General features: G+C 41.6%; 1 pseudogene; it reads right to left on the bottom strand.

Moving 5' to 3' along the window:
* Window positions 1-3,566: 3,566 nt before the first annotated feature.
* LOC113128695 (sialoadhesin-like) lies at window positions 3,567-10,572 on the bottom strand (annotated as a pseudogene).
* Between the last annotated feature and the right edge of the window lie 2,698 nt (window positions 10,573-13,270).

Genomic DNA, 13,270 nt, shown 5'->3' with positions numbered 1-13,270 from the left:
CTTTCCATCAACTCCAGTTCGGCTTTGGACATGTGAGAGTCCACAGGCGAACGTGACAATGTGTCAGCTGTCCAAAGTGACTTTCCTGGTACATGCACAATGTAGTAAGAGTACCGCATGAGTCTCATCCTGAACCGCTGAATTCTCAGAGGTAGAAGATCTAATGCTTGGTCTCCAAACAAGCTGACAAGTGGTTTATGGTCAGTCTCCAAGCAGAAATGTTTTCCTAGGAGGAAATCTCGAAATCTTTCACATGCCCAGGTTAGAGCCAGTCCTTCTTTTTCCACCTGTGCGTAGCGTTGTTCAGTTGGAGTAAGTGAACGTGATGCATAGGCCACAGGCTTCCATTTATCTCCCCACTGTTGCAGAAGAACGGCGCCCAAGCCATATGACGATGCATCCGCAGACACTTTTGTCTGTTTGTTCGGGTCATACATGGCCAGCACCGGAGGAGAAGACAGAGCTCCTTTCAGCGACTTAAACGACCTGGCCTGATCCACATCCCAAACCCAACAGTTTTTCTTAGAGAGGAGATCACGAAGTGGCTTGTCTTTTTCTGCCAACTGAGGGATGAACTTCCCCAGCTGATTCACCATGCCAAGAAAACTCCTCAGTTCACTTACATTAGTGGGCTCTTTTATGGCTTTGATGGCCTCTGTCTTTCTTGGGTCAGGTCGTATGCCTGAGTCAGAAATGATGTGACCCAAAAAGACCACCTCACTCTTGGAGAGTTCACACTTATCCACATTTAGGGTGATTCCCGCTTTTTCCAGTCTTTGCAGCACTGCATGGAGTCGAGTGTCATGTTCTAATTGATCCTGCCCCCACACCAGTAGATCATCTATGTGGCAAACCACGCCTTCCAGCCCTTCTGTAACTTCCGCCATCATGCATTGAAAGTGTTCCGGCGCTGAGGCAATGCCAAACGGAAGACGGTTGAAGTGGAACCGCCCAAAGGGGGTAATGAATGTGGTAAACTTTGCTGAATCCTTGGTGAGGGGTATCTGCCAAAACCCCATGTTGGCGTCCAGTTTACTGAACATTTTAGCACCAGCAAGTGTTCCAAGACTCTGTTCTACTGATGGCAGAATGTATTTTTCACGGCACACATACTTGTTCAAGCCAGTTAGGTCCACACACAAACGTACTTTTTTGCTGTCCTTCTTGGGCACCACTACCATGCCTGCGCACCAGTCAGTAGGCTCTTCCACACGAGTGATTACGCCCAAGCTTTCCATGCGCTGAAGCTCCACTTTGACTTTCCCCATCAATGGTAGGGGAATCCTCCTCGGGGTCTTCAACGAGAAGGGCACAGCATTAGGTTTAAGCTTAATACAATAGGGTTGTCGAACCTCACCTAGGCTGCTACATAGTTTGGGGTAGCTTGACATTAGAGTCTCCATGTCGATAGTGTCAACACGAGCTAACAGACCAAGAGCTACAATAGCTGGCAGTCCGAGCAAAGGCATAGTCAGGTTTTTGACCACATACACCTTCTCTGTAATCTGTTTTTCTCCTTTTCTCAACTGAAGTCTAACAAACCCTGTCACTTCCAGTGGAATTCTCCCTGGACCCAATAAAGGTCTCTCTGCCTTCTGAAGCACCGGCAACTGCGCATTGTGAAAAATGTTGGCAAACTCCTTCTGTGAAACTACAGTGACATCTGCTCCAGTGTCCAGCTTGAATGTGATATTTTTATCCATCATTCTGATTTCCACAGTCCATGGATCAGTATGCATTGTCACAGAACCAAGGAAGAAACTTCCCTCCTCTTCCTCAATGCCATGCACAGCCTTGCTTGCAAAACAGACACGTTGGTAATGGCCTTTTTTTCCACAGGTACGGCATTTAGCATCCTTAGCAGGGCACTCCTGTCTAGGGTGAGGCATGCCACCACATTTGTGACACTGCGGTTCTTCAATGTTTTTGTTCCGACTGCTTTGAGGCTTTGCTCCGTCGAATTTCGATCTGCTGAACTTTTGCTTTGCTTTCTGATGTCTGCCTTTAAACAGTCTGTCCACAGAGTGGGAGTGCTAGCCGGTCTGCTAACTCCTTCCTCATTCTGTTCATCCCCACTGCCGCTCATTTTTCCGCTTATTCACCTCTCGTCCCGTTTCAGGTAGACCTCGTCGTTCGACCCACGTTACTGTTGCAGAACTTCTGACACCATGTCGTATTTTATGAAGAATACTTCTGTACTCGTGAGTTCTCTGAACACAAAACGCTTTTATTATTCTCCAGCCCCTATTCCACACACCGTGTGTCACACCCTCATGTACCCCTCACTCCTCATTGGTTCCTCCTTACACTTAGTCATATATATGTTCCATTATACACGACACCACACACATGACAGTGAAAGCTGTCTCTTTCTATATTAGTCTCTGTAGTTAGTGATAAAACTCCAGTGTGAACAATAAACCCACAAATGATTAGTTTGAATCAGAAATCAAACCACTGTGCTCACTGGCGCCCTCTGCAGCAGTGCGAGGGAACTGAAATGATGATGGAGTTACTGACTGTTCCTTTGAATCAGACACTGCAAAACTTGCTGTGACATGGAGATTAATTCCAACTGTAAACACCTGTGATGTGACAAAGAACATTTGAATGGAGCTACTGCACCTACAAACAACAAATATTAAGATTATTTATGTAAATAATGAAAAGAAGTGGACCCAGAATTGATCCCTGCGGATCTCCATTCATTACTGTTGGAGATGTGAACCGGACACCATCTACCTGCACAGACTGAGTTCTGTTTGACACATAGTTATTGAACCAGCCTCCTGCATCCTCTGACAATCTATGTTTAGTAACTGTTGTGTCAGTACTGAATGATCTACAGTGTCAAAAGCTTTGGACAGATCTATAAACAGAGCTGCACAATGCTGTTTATTGTCCAGGGCATCACTGAGATCATTCACGACTTTTAAAGCAGCTGTGATTGTATACCTTTTATAAAACCGGACTGAGAATTATCTAAAATGTTTGTAGATAGATAATGTTTAAGTTGATGGCTTAGCAGTGACTCCAGTACTTTTGTCAAAACAGAAAGTTTGGAAATGGGCCTGTAGTTGTTCATGTTGGTGGGGTCACCACCCTTCAATAGGGGCAAAACAAAAGCAGATATCCAATGTAAAGGTATTGTATTTGACGATGTTGATACAATCTTTGGTTTTTCTGTCATCCATTAAAAATCCATCATTTTGAGTTCACAATAAGTTTGCACCTTTGCTTTCCTCCACATATTTGTTGTCCTGTCATATTTACATTTATAACATCTTCTCTCTGACAGAGAAAATATCAGTTTCTACAAATTAAAGGACTCACATTTAATCCATATCTCAAACACATATTATACATAACCATTATCTGAGGCCCACTCTGCTGTATGTCATTTCAATATTAGTTTGTTTTGTCTGTCAATCAGAAAAATTAACCTGTTCAACAACCTGGAAATACCAACCTTCCAAACACCCAGGAACACCTGGCACAATTATGAAAAGCTTTGCTCCTCCCATGAGTCCAAAACCAGCCACAAAACCAGGGACTCCACAAACACCTTCAGTGATGTATTTCTTTATTTTGGTAGATGTAAAGAAAGTCAAATCTTTAAAAGATTACATTTTGCCAATAAGCCCCTCAAGTGCCCTGCCTGCAGACTCTGAGGCTGTTTTACCCCCACGGTGCTTTGAGACCACCCACTTTTAAACTCTTTTATTCTAACACCTGCCTCAGTAACACTGTCAAAGGTCAGGACTCCCCCCAGCACTGCACTCTAACTAAATCAATGCTCAAATATCCTTATTTACATGACCAGTCTTTTTGTATGACCGTACATGAGGCTCTAACCAGACTGGACTTCACACCAGGTCTTCCTGCTCCTATGAGTCGTCTCTCTGAGCTGCAGCGATGGGCGTCATGGCTGAGATGTTCTGATAAACAGGCTCAGAGTCAAACTGATGGAGAGAGATGAAAAGATGGAGCCTCATTCATGAACCTGAACACGTATTTAACAACATTTCAATCAAAATGATGAGCTGAGATTGTGTAAAGGACAAAGACATTACTGGTTCCTACTCAGCTCATGGGACTGGAAATTGAAATTCACTTCATGACCTCAGATCAATAAGAAAATGTGTCCCAGTGCATTTACAGACTGATTTCTTTGAACCATATTGTTGTGGACATGTTGTCAATAGAGCCTGTCACCTCTGTCATCTCTACAGGTTCCTTCAGTTCAGCTTTGAAACACAAAGTTTTCTTCTTCCTGGATTGAATCCAACAACAACAAATGTGAAAGTGAACAAACTGGAATTCATGACTTTAAGACTAAAGGACGTCTGAAGAAGGAAATAAAAGAGCAGTGATGGAACTGATGGATTGTTGGTTTTACCTCGTCCACAGACTCAAGACAAGCAGAGGAATCAGCATCAGGACCACCAGAGTCAACCTGATGATATTCATGATTCTTACTGACTGACCTGGAACTGGACCCCAACAGACAGGAGATCTACATTAGACTGATCAATCATTTGTCAGCTGATCTGTCTGTTAATCAGTGTCAAGCCTCAACTTCAGAGGTGGTTTTGTGACTGGCAGCAGGCACAGCTGAAGAAACAGGTATGATCAGCAAAACTGGTTCCTGGATTTTATAACATTAATTATGAATATTTGACTGTATAATGTAGTTTTGTCACTACTTTTGTCCAGTTGGGGGAGACAAATCGGACTCACGGTCAGTATTCTAAGTTGATTAGGTTAGGAACCTTCGATCTAAAGCCAATTGGGTCAGGGACTCAGGGGTTAGGAACCCTGGCGCTTTAGTGTTATCCTTAGAATACGGGTCTAAACAGCTGTAGACTTAAATAAGGGGTTTGGAACCTCCAGCTGTAGTCTACTCGATCCTAGACGTATGAGGCCGGGACTCAGGATCGTCTCCGCAGATAGTCTGTGTTGTCTTTTAGTCCATCGGGGATGGGACAAACTGAAAGTTGGGGATCCACAAATATGGGTCAGCGTGGTCAATAGTCGATATCATGAGGGGCAAATATGGTGACAAAGTGGTGGCATGTCTTTTATTTTTATTCTTGCTTATGTATTTGTATTTGCTTTATGTCTTTTATTTCTGTAAAGCACTTTGAATTACTCTGTGTATGAATTGTGCTATATAAATAAACTTGCCTTGCCTAATGTATTATTAGCTGTATGTTGCTTTGTAAAGAAGCTGTTTGACTCACATGTCACATTAATAAAGATGGATCCAGATGTTCTCCTTCCCAGCTCATTCTCAGCTGTACAGTAATACTCTCCAGAGTCAGAGGACTGGATGGAGCTGAAGATAAACTGTTTACTGGCTGGTTGAAGACTTGGATTTCCATGTTTCATGGACCAGGTGTAATTAGCTGCTGGGTTAGCATCACTGCTACAAGTCAGAGTCACTGAACTGCCCTCCACTATCTCAGCAGAGGGACTCACTGACACTGACAGAAGCTTTGGGGGGTCTGGAAGACATGTAACAACAGATTATTGTCATCAAAATAAAAAGCATGAGTTCCATTGGGGTCCTCAACCTCACAAAACAATTCAAAAACAGAAACATCCTACTTACATTACATTAAAAACCAAATGCATGATGAAGCAATTACATTATATACTTGTACACAAGATGCTTTTTTACTGTTACTAAGCCCAATCTGTTTTTTCTATTACTTTACAATCAGGTTAATCACCTTGGTTGTTTTGTAAATCTATTGTATATTATAAGTAACATGCTGTTGACATTATCCAGAGTGTAAAGAAGCCACAGATCAAACATCTTTATTTTAGTATTTGCTGTTTTATGTTTGACTCACATGTCACATGAATAAAGATGGATCCAGATGTTCTCCTTCCCAGATCATTCTCAGCTGTACAGTAATACTCTCCAGAGTCAGAGGACTGGATGGAGCTGAAGTTAAACTGTTTACTGGCTGGTTGAAGACTTGGATTTCCATGTTTCTTGTACCAGGTGTAACTAGCTGCTGGGTTAGCATCATTGCTACAGGTCAGAGTCACTGAACTGCCCTCCACTATCTCAGCAGAGGGACTCACTGACACTGACAGAAGCCTTGGACCATCTGGAGCAGATCAAATCAATAAGAAAACATGAGGACTGATTCCTTTAGTGCAATAACTGACCAAATATACAAACTCAATACAAAATGTTTAGTGGCAGCTTCACTGCAGATCCACTCATATTGAAAAGTGTTGCTGTCATGTTAGTCTGGTTCCACATACAGAGACAGAAACTGACACACTGGAGGAGAAGGACAAGCCTCGTGTTCTTTTAAAGCACATGAGATGTTGTCTCCAGGACCAAACCGGCCTTTATAAGAGGCTGATTCAACATCTGGGACTTTCTGTCCATTTTGAAACCAAACGTATGTGAGACCACCAGCTGGACTGTCACTGCTGAGACACTTCAGCTCTGCCTCAGTATAAGACTGGAGGACTGTTACTCTGGTCACCTGCACCTGCAGAGCTGCTGGATATGTGACAAGGAACCAACAGTGTCACTGGTTAACAGTAAAAACACACAGGTATAAATAATCAGTTAGTGAAAATGATGAATTTCACAATGAATGATTGTGTTGATCAGCACCTGTGACAGTCAGAGTTGTACCAGGTAAACTACTCCCCCATTCAAAGCCTGGTGTTTTGAATGTGAAGTGATACTGGGCTGAATCTGTCTCTCTCAGGTCAGTGATTCTCAGAGTGGAGCGTCCTGTCTCTGGGTCAAGGACCTGAACACGACCTGCAAACTGGGAGTCTTCACTAAGGTCCTCAGGCTGTGAGGGACTCTGCCAACGACCACTACGTTCAGGACTGAACCAGAATTTAGACCTAATGTCTTTATCATGACTGTACAAGAAATGTCCACTGATGATCCTTTGACTGCACAGATGCTTCTGTCAGTGTAAGTCACTCTGTTGCAGCTTTGACCTTTGACACCTGAAAAATGAAATATGTTTTAGACGATTTAAACCAGAGTTAGTGCTGCAACATGAATGAATTTCCAAATTTCATCCAGTAGTTGTAGAGTTTGTTTCACTAAACAGTAAAGTCTCAGCCTTTTATTCACCGTGGGTGTGACCAACATCATATGATTCATTCTCTGTTTTCTCTCAATACATTTTAATCCCAACTGCTCTAATAGTAGTTGAGATATTTCAGTCTGGGTCAAAGTGGTGAACTGCCATTTCTACAGAAATGCTACCAGCACAGCTAAAATCCATCCAGTATACAGTATTGTAGTTGGGTTGTAAGTCTCTGCTAAATGACATTAAGTTGGTGGAAGGCTCTGGTGGAAACTCACACACTGAAGGAGATGGGAGATGTTCATATGTTGCTACAGCACAGGAATAGCTGTCTGCAGAATTAAAGGAGTCTGAATAATAATAATAATATGATTGTTTCTGTGAAGTTTTCTGTCCATTCTTGTACCAGACATAAGAAAGAGGACCAGGCAGATCACACCTGTTGTGACAGTCCAGCCAAGATGAATATGAAGATGGTTTGACCTGGAGATCTGGTTATGTGGAAAAAGAAGAGGAACAGAGCAGAAATTTAGATTTAACAACATACACACATGCAGCCATGTTCATGGTACTGTTTCCAAATGTTGAATAGTTGGAAATAACTAATATAAAAATAACCTGTTTTACCTGTGACAGTCAAAGTGACTCCAGGTGAACCAGTATAATGTCCACTTTGTTGGTTTGTGATGAACCTGAACTTGTACTGAGCTGAGTCTGTGTCTCTCAGGTCTCTGATTGTCAGAGTGCAGGTTTTATCTTTACACTGATACTGAACACGACCTGAATACTCTGACTGAGTCTTCAGATCCACTGGGTCTGTATTAGTCCCTTTAGTAAACCAGAATGTTTCCTGAACTCTAACATTAGATGGGTATGTGTAGGTGCAGCTTATGTTCACTGTTGATCCTTTTATGGCACAGATGTCAGTAGCAGTGTAAGTCACTCCCCAGCCATCCTGAGCCTGCACCACTGTAACACAGAGCACATCAGCAAACATCATCATATTCATAAAAACAACAGTTTTCCATCTGTAGTTTCAGAAAATAACTAGCAAACCTCAGAATCCATCAGGTGTCTGTCATGTTTAATGGCTGTTGTAATCAGTAATATTATGACTGCAGCTGCTGTTTATTCAGTCATTAAGGTTCTGATCCTGCCCTCATTGTTTTCAGACTAAAGCCTGAAATGAAAGTTTATATTTTTGTGCACTCAGTCAGACCATCATACAGTCTTAGATGGATATAATGTAATGTAATGCATGTTCTCCCTGTGCTGGTGTGGGTTTTCTCCAGGTCCTCTGGTTTCCTCCCACAGTCCAAAAACATGTATGTCAGGTTGATTGGTGACTCTAAATTGTCCATAGAAGTGAGTGTGAGTGTGTGTGGTTGTTTGTTTCTATGTGGCCCTGTGATGGACTGGGGACCTGTCCAGGGTGGACCCCTGCCTTTCACCCAGAGAGAGCTGGGATAGGCTCCAGCAGATCCCTGAGACCCTGATTAGGACTAAGGGGGTATAGATGATGGATGGATGGATGTTCTGTGGCCTTCTTACATTTACCAGCAGTTGTTTTGACCCAGAAGAGCGAAAAGGTTTTGGAAATGAATTGGACCTGAATTTATATGTTGCTGCTTATTGTAAGAAATAAACCTTCTCATGTCATGGGACAGATACAGCAAACAACATCCAGACAAACGTGTCAGTCAGGTCACTGCAGGGTTAAATTACTCAGTAGCTTCGTATCAGATTTAGCTCCTATAGAAAAGTTTTGAAACATTACTACAATGTGCTGCATAAATCTGTGGACCAAACCAAGACTTTCTTTCAGCTGCACTTAGAGCATTTGTAGACTAACAATAGAGGAAGTAAAAGTAATCACTTGTTAACATGTCAGTGATATCTACACTGTGTTTGGTCTAAACAATTATCCAAACCTCAACTAAAAATAAAGTCACATTATTAAACAACGCAAGAGAAACACAAAAATACTCACATCCAGGAAACTGGAACCATGAAATATTACACAAATAATGACAACAAAATACTTGCCAGTATATTTGTACTATGTATTTAGCTACGTTCCCCCATAGTCTAAAACAATCATTACTTCCATCCATCCTAGATGACACAAACAGACTTTTACTGTCTTTAATGTTCACAACACTGAGGCTGATGAGGTGCAACTGTCTTCCCTGTAAGACTTGCATTTTAAAAAAAGAGAAGTGAGTGTCTGGTGTTTCAGACGTTGCACAGTGTTAAACATCAAATATTCATTTACCAAGAAAAACAAACAAAAACACGCCACAGTGAATTTCTGAATGTGCCAACTACCCTGCAACATAAATGTAGATGTGCAGTACCTGAGACAGACAGAAGCAAGAGAACAAATCCTAGCAGAGCATGTAACACTTATTTTGAGTGCAGCTTTCAGAAAGAACATGTCTGTTTCACGTTGTGTCTGTAGGTCAGAAGTAATTGTGTTTCACGTTCACACTAAGCACAGAGGAAATATTTACAGAGAGAACATATTCACACATATTCTGGTGTGAAACCAGTTTCTATGGTCAAAGTGCAACTTGACTGAGTTAAAAGCAGCCACAGACAGAAATGACTGGTCAACAACAGGCTTCAGAGCTGCTGCAACGCCCAAGTTTTGTTCCTTTATGAGGAAATGTTCAAGAGAAAGTCACTATTCATCTAAGAATCACATGTTTTTCATCCATAATATTCCAACTGTTGTTACTGGTACAAAGCAATTCAGTTTCCAATGAAACGTAAAACTGATCTGAGGACATCAGCCCTGTAACATGAATCAACATGTCATCAAAAAAGCCCCAACAGAAACAGAAGAGAGTGTTTAGTGTTGTAGGGTTTGAAATGTTTGCATCATACTGCATCAGTCCAGACATCAAACCTAGAAAAGTGCTGATCTGTCATGTTCATTCATTGATTTCCTACTTCAGGCTGCTTTGACTAAGTGCTGTATAAGAAATGTGTCACTAATCAAACTGAGCAGTATTGAACATAGAAAAGGCTGCAGCTCTCAGTCTGTCAGCAGCAAAAAGTCTGCTCCACTTTCAACTGGACATTTACACCAAATGTCCATCAAACCAATGAGTACAGGGTTTCAGAAAGCTTTGTCTTTCACAAACCTCTCATCCACTTATTTCCACATACAGTCCAACAAACTCAGCTTCATTGCAACTTTACAAATCCCACATTTCCCCACATTCCTGTCATTTCATGCAGCCAATGTCAATGTAGATCTACAGTACCTGACACAGAGAGAAGGAAGACGACAAATCCACTGGCTGCTGCTGTTAAACTCATAGCTGCTCCTGTCATCAGTCTGTGGGACTTCAGAGACAATAAAACATGTCAGCAGGTAAATAAATGTACACAGGACGTATTTCAGTCATGTCCATAAACGACCCTACTCACGTTAGAGAAGCAGGTTGTCTCTAAAGATGCCTCTCCTCTGTCTTTACAAGCAGAAGACAAATGACACTGATGAGACTTCCTTCCTCTTCACATCATTAATATGCACAATGAGCCACAGGTCTGTAAAGACTGAAGTTAGAACAAAGTTGTGTTGGTCTGTGTTAATGTTGTTGCTGTGAATTATTGTGATTTTCATCTCTCTCTCCTCCCCTGGTTTTTGGTGTGTGCGTGTGAGAGAAAGGAGTGGGTGTGGAGTTATAGGTGGATCCATGGAGATTGGCCCATTTGAACCAAATTGCTGTTTCAGGATTGGCCCAGCCCTTCCCTGAAAACAACAGAAGCACCAACTGACACCAGCCTGATGGCCCTTCTCCATCTCTGCCACTCCCAAAGGAACCAGTACTCTATGTTGTGAAATGAGTGTACTTGTGTTACACTTAGTGATTTTTGGAACAGATTGTTATTTTGAGAGCTTAACCTTAGAGAAAGAAAATTGTGAATTTAGTTACACTGTATATTTGGAGCACAAGGTTGCACGTAATAGGAGGGAGAAGCCCAATTATATTTATTTTTGTTTTCTCCTGTTTTGTGGTTAGGAGCTCAGGGTAGAATAGGGTCTTTTCTTTGGTTTTGTTTGGTCAGGGAAGTTTAGGGTTTGCATTAGAGTTTTGGTTTGTTGTTTTGGGCATGGATTATATTTAGCAAATAAATTGCTACCTTCACTTAATCTTGTCTGAAATGCTTGTCTTCTTCTTGACAGTGGTGAAGCAGGGAGAAAGCAACCCATGTTATGTCCAGGTTTCCTCTAGGTCGGGCATAACAGTCTGTAAGTTGCAAATCTCTTGTGGTGACCTGTGTTGTTTAATTACATATCTTCAACTCTGACCTGTTAACAGGACTCTGTTTCTTGATCCAAACCTGGAACAGTCCAAACCACAACAACACGGTCCGTCTGTCACATCAGTAAAGAATCCTATTTATGAAGAAGGACGTGGTTTCAGAAGAGGATCTTTTCAGTCATCCCTAAGCAGAAGAAAAAACCTCACAGTGTCAAAATACACCAGACTTCCTTCTTTTAATTTTTAACATGTACAATAAATCACATTTCAAAAAACACTAAACTTTTAACAAAGTTGTGTTTGGTCTGCAAACTTTAAAATGTTAATAAACTTTATAGAGACACAGAGAGATGAGTTATGTGCTCTGTTAGTAACAAGACTGGAACTAAAACATCATTTTATCAGTCATTTAAATAAGAAAACAAAAAAGCTGATGAAAGTGAATGGTGCATTGACCCAGTATCACTGCAGAGGATGAGTGAGTGAACCAAACATCAACATGTAACACACATCATCCACTGGACTGGTAGCAGCTGCTTTGGACACACACTGATGAATGGAGTCAACTGGGGGGAAACACAGAAAGTCAGACACTCACCATTCAAAAAATACTCTCCCAGTGTGAGAAAACTCTCTGCATGGTTCAATAACACTGGGGGGAAGAGAGAAAATCAGTTTGGTTTGTTTCATTTGGGTGAACTGAGCCTTTAAAGCAGACAGTGGGGGCAGCACTCAGAGGGATGAAGCCTGAACCTGCAGCTCTGAAGCTTCACCACCAGAGGGCAGTGAAACATCAGAGACACTGAACCAGGACCATGAAACAACATTTCCCATCCTCCACTGATTGTTGAGTCACATCTATATTTACTTTGGCTGCTTTATTCTCACATTTAATGACAGAAGCTCTTTGCACTTTAAGTTAAGGAGACCCTGGACATTTAATTCTTCAAACATCACAGCTGGAGACCATGTTCAGGAAGTGTCAATAGTTCACACTGGTGACCAACATCTTTGATGAACCGCAATGACATCAGACTCTTCAAAACAAGTCGCCTCAGTTGAACAAAGGTGTTAAAATAACGAAGTTTCACATTTATTCAGCCTCCATCTGTTCTACTTCCATGAGCGACCCCAACAAATTGAAATGTACAGCATAAAGATGAACAGACATGACAGTGAAAGCTGTCTCTTTCTATATTAGTCTCTGTAGTTAGTGAATCAAACTCTAGTGTGAACAATAAACCCACAAATGATTAGTTTGAGGCTGAAATGAAACCACTGTGCTCACTGTTGCCCTCTGCAGCAGTGAGAGGGAACTGAAATGATGTTGGAGTTACTGACTGTTCCTTTGAATCAGACACTGCAAAACTTGCTGTGACACTGGGATTAATTCCAGTGTGTTCAATTATCCACTGGACATGGTTTGAAAGTTGATGCTTCCAGTGAGAAGTCAATGTTCTGAACAGACTTCATTGGCTTTTTCTGCCAGAACAACTGTGACGTGACAGAGAAAATTTGAATGGAGCCACTGCACCTACAAACAACAAGTATTAAGATTTTTTATGTAAATAATGAATAGAAGTGGCCCCAGAATTGATCCCTGTGGAATTCGATTCGTAACTGTTAGAGATGTGGACCAGACACCATCTACCTGCACAGACTGAGTTCTGTTTTTTGAACCAGCCTCCTGCATGCTCTGACAATCCTATGTTTAGTAACTGTTGTGTCAGTATTGAATGATCTACAGTGTCAAAAGATTTGGACAGATCTATAATCAGAGCTGCACAATGCTGTTTGTCCAGGGCATCACTGAGATCATTCACGACTTTTAAAGCAGCTGTGATTGTACTTTGACTTTTTCTAAAACTGGACTGAGAATTATCCAAAATGTTTGTAGATAGATAATGTTTA

Source organism: Mastacembelus armatus, chromosome 1, assembly GCF_900324485.2.
Source record: "Mastacembelus armatus chromosome 1, fMasArm1.2, whole genome shotgun sequence".
NCBI classification, from domain to species: domain Eukaryota; kingdom Metazoa; phylum Chordata; class Actinopteri; order Synbranchiformes; family Mastacembelidae; genus Mastacembelus; species Mastacembelus armatus.
The sequence above is the reverse complement of the archived record's forward strand: the minus strand, read 5'-3'. Positions and strand labels throughout refer to the sequence as shown.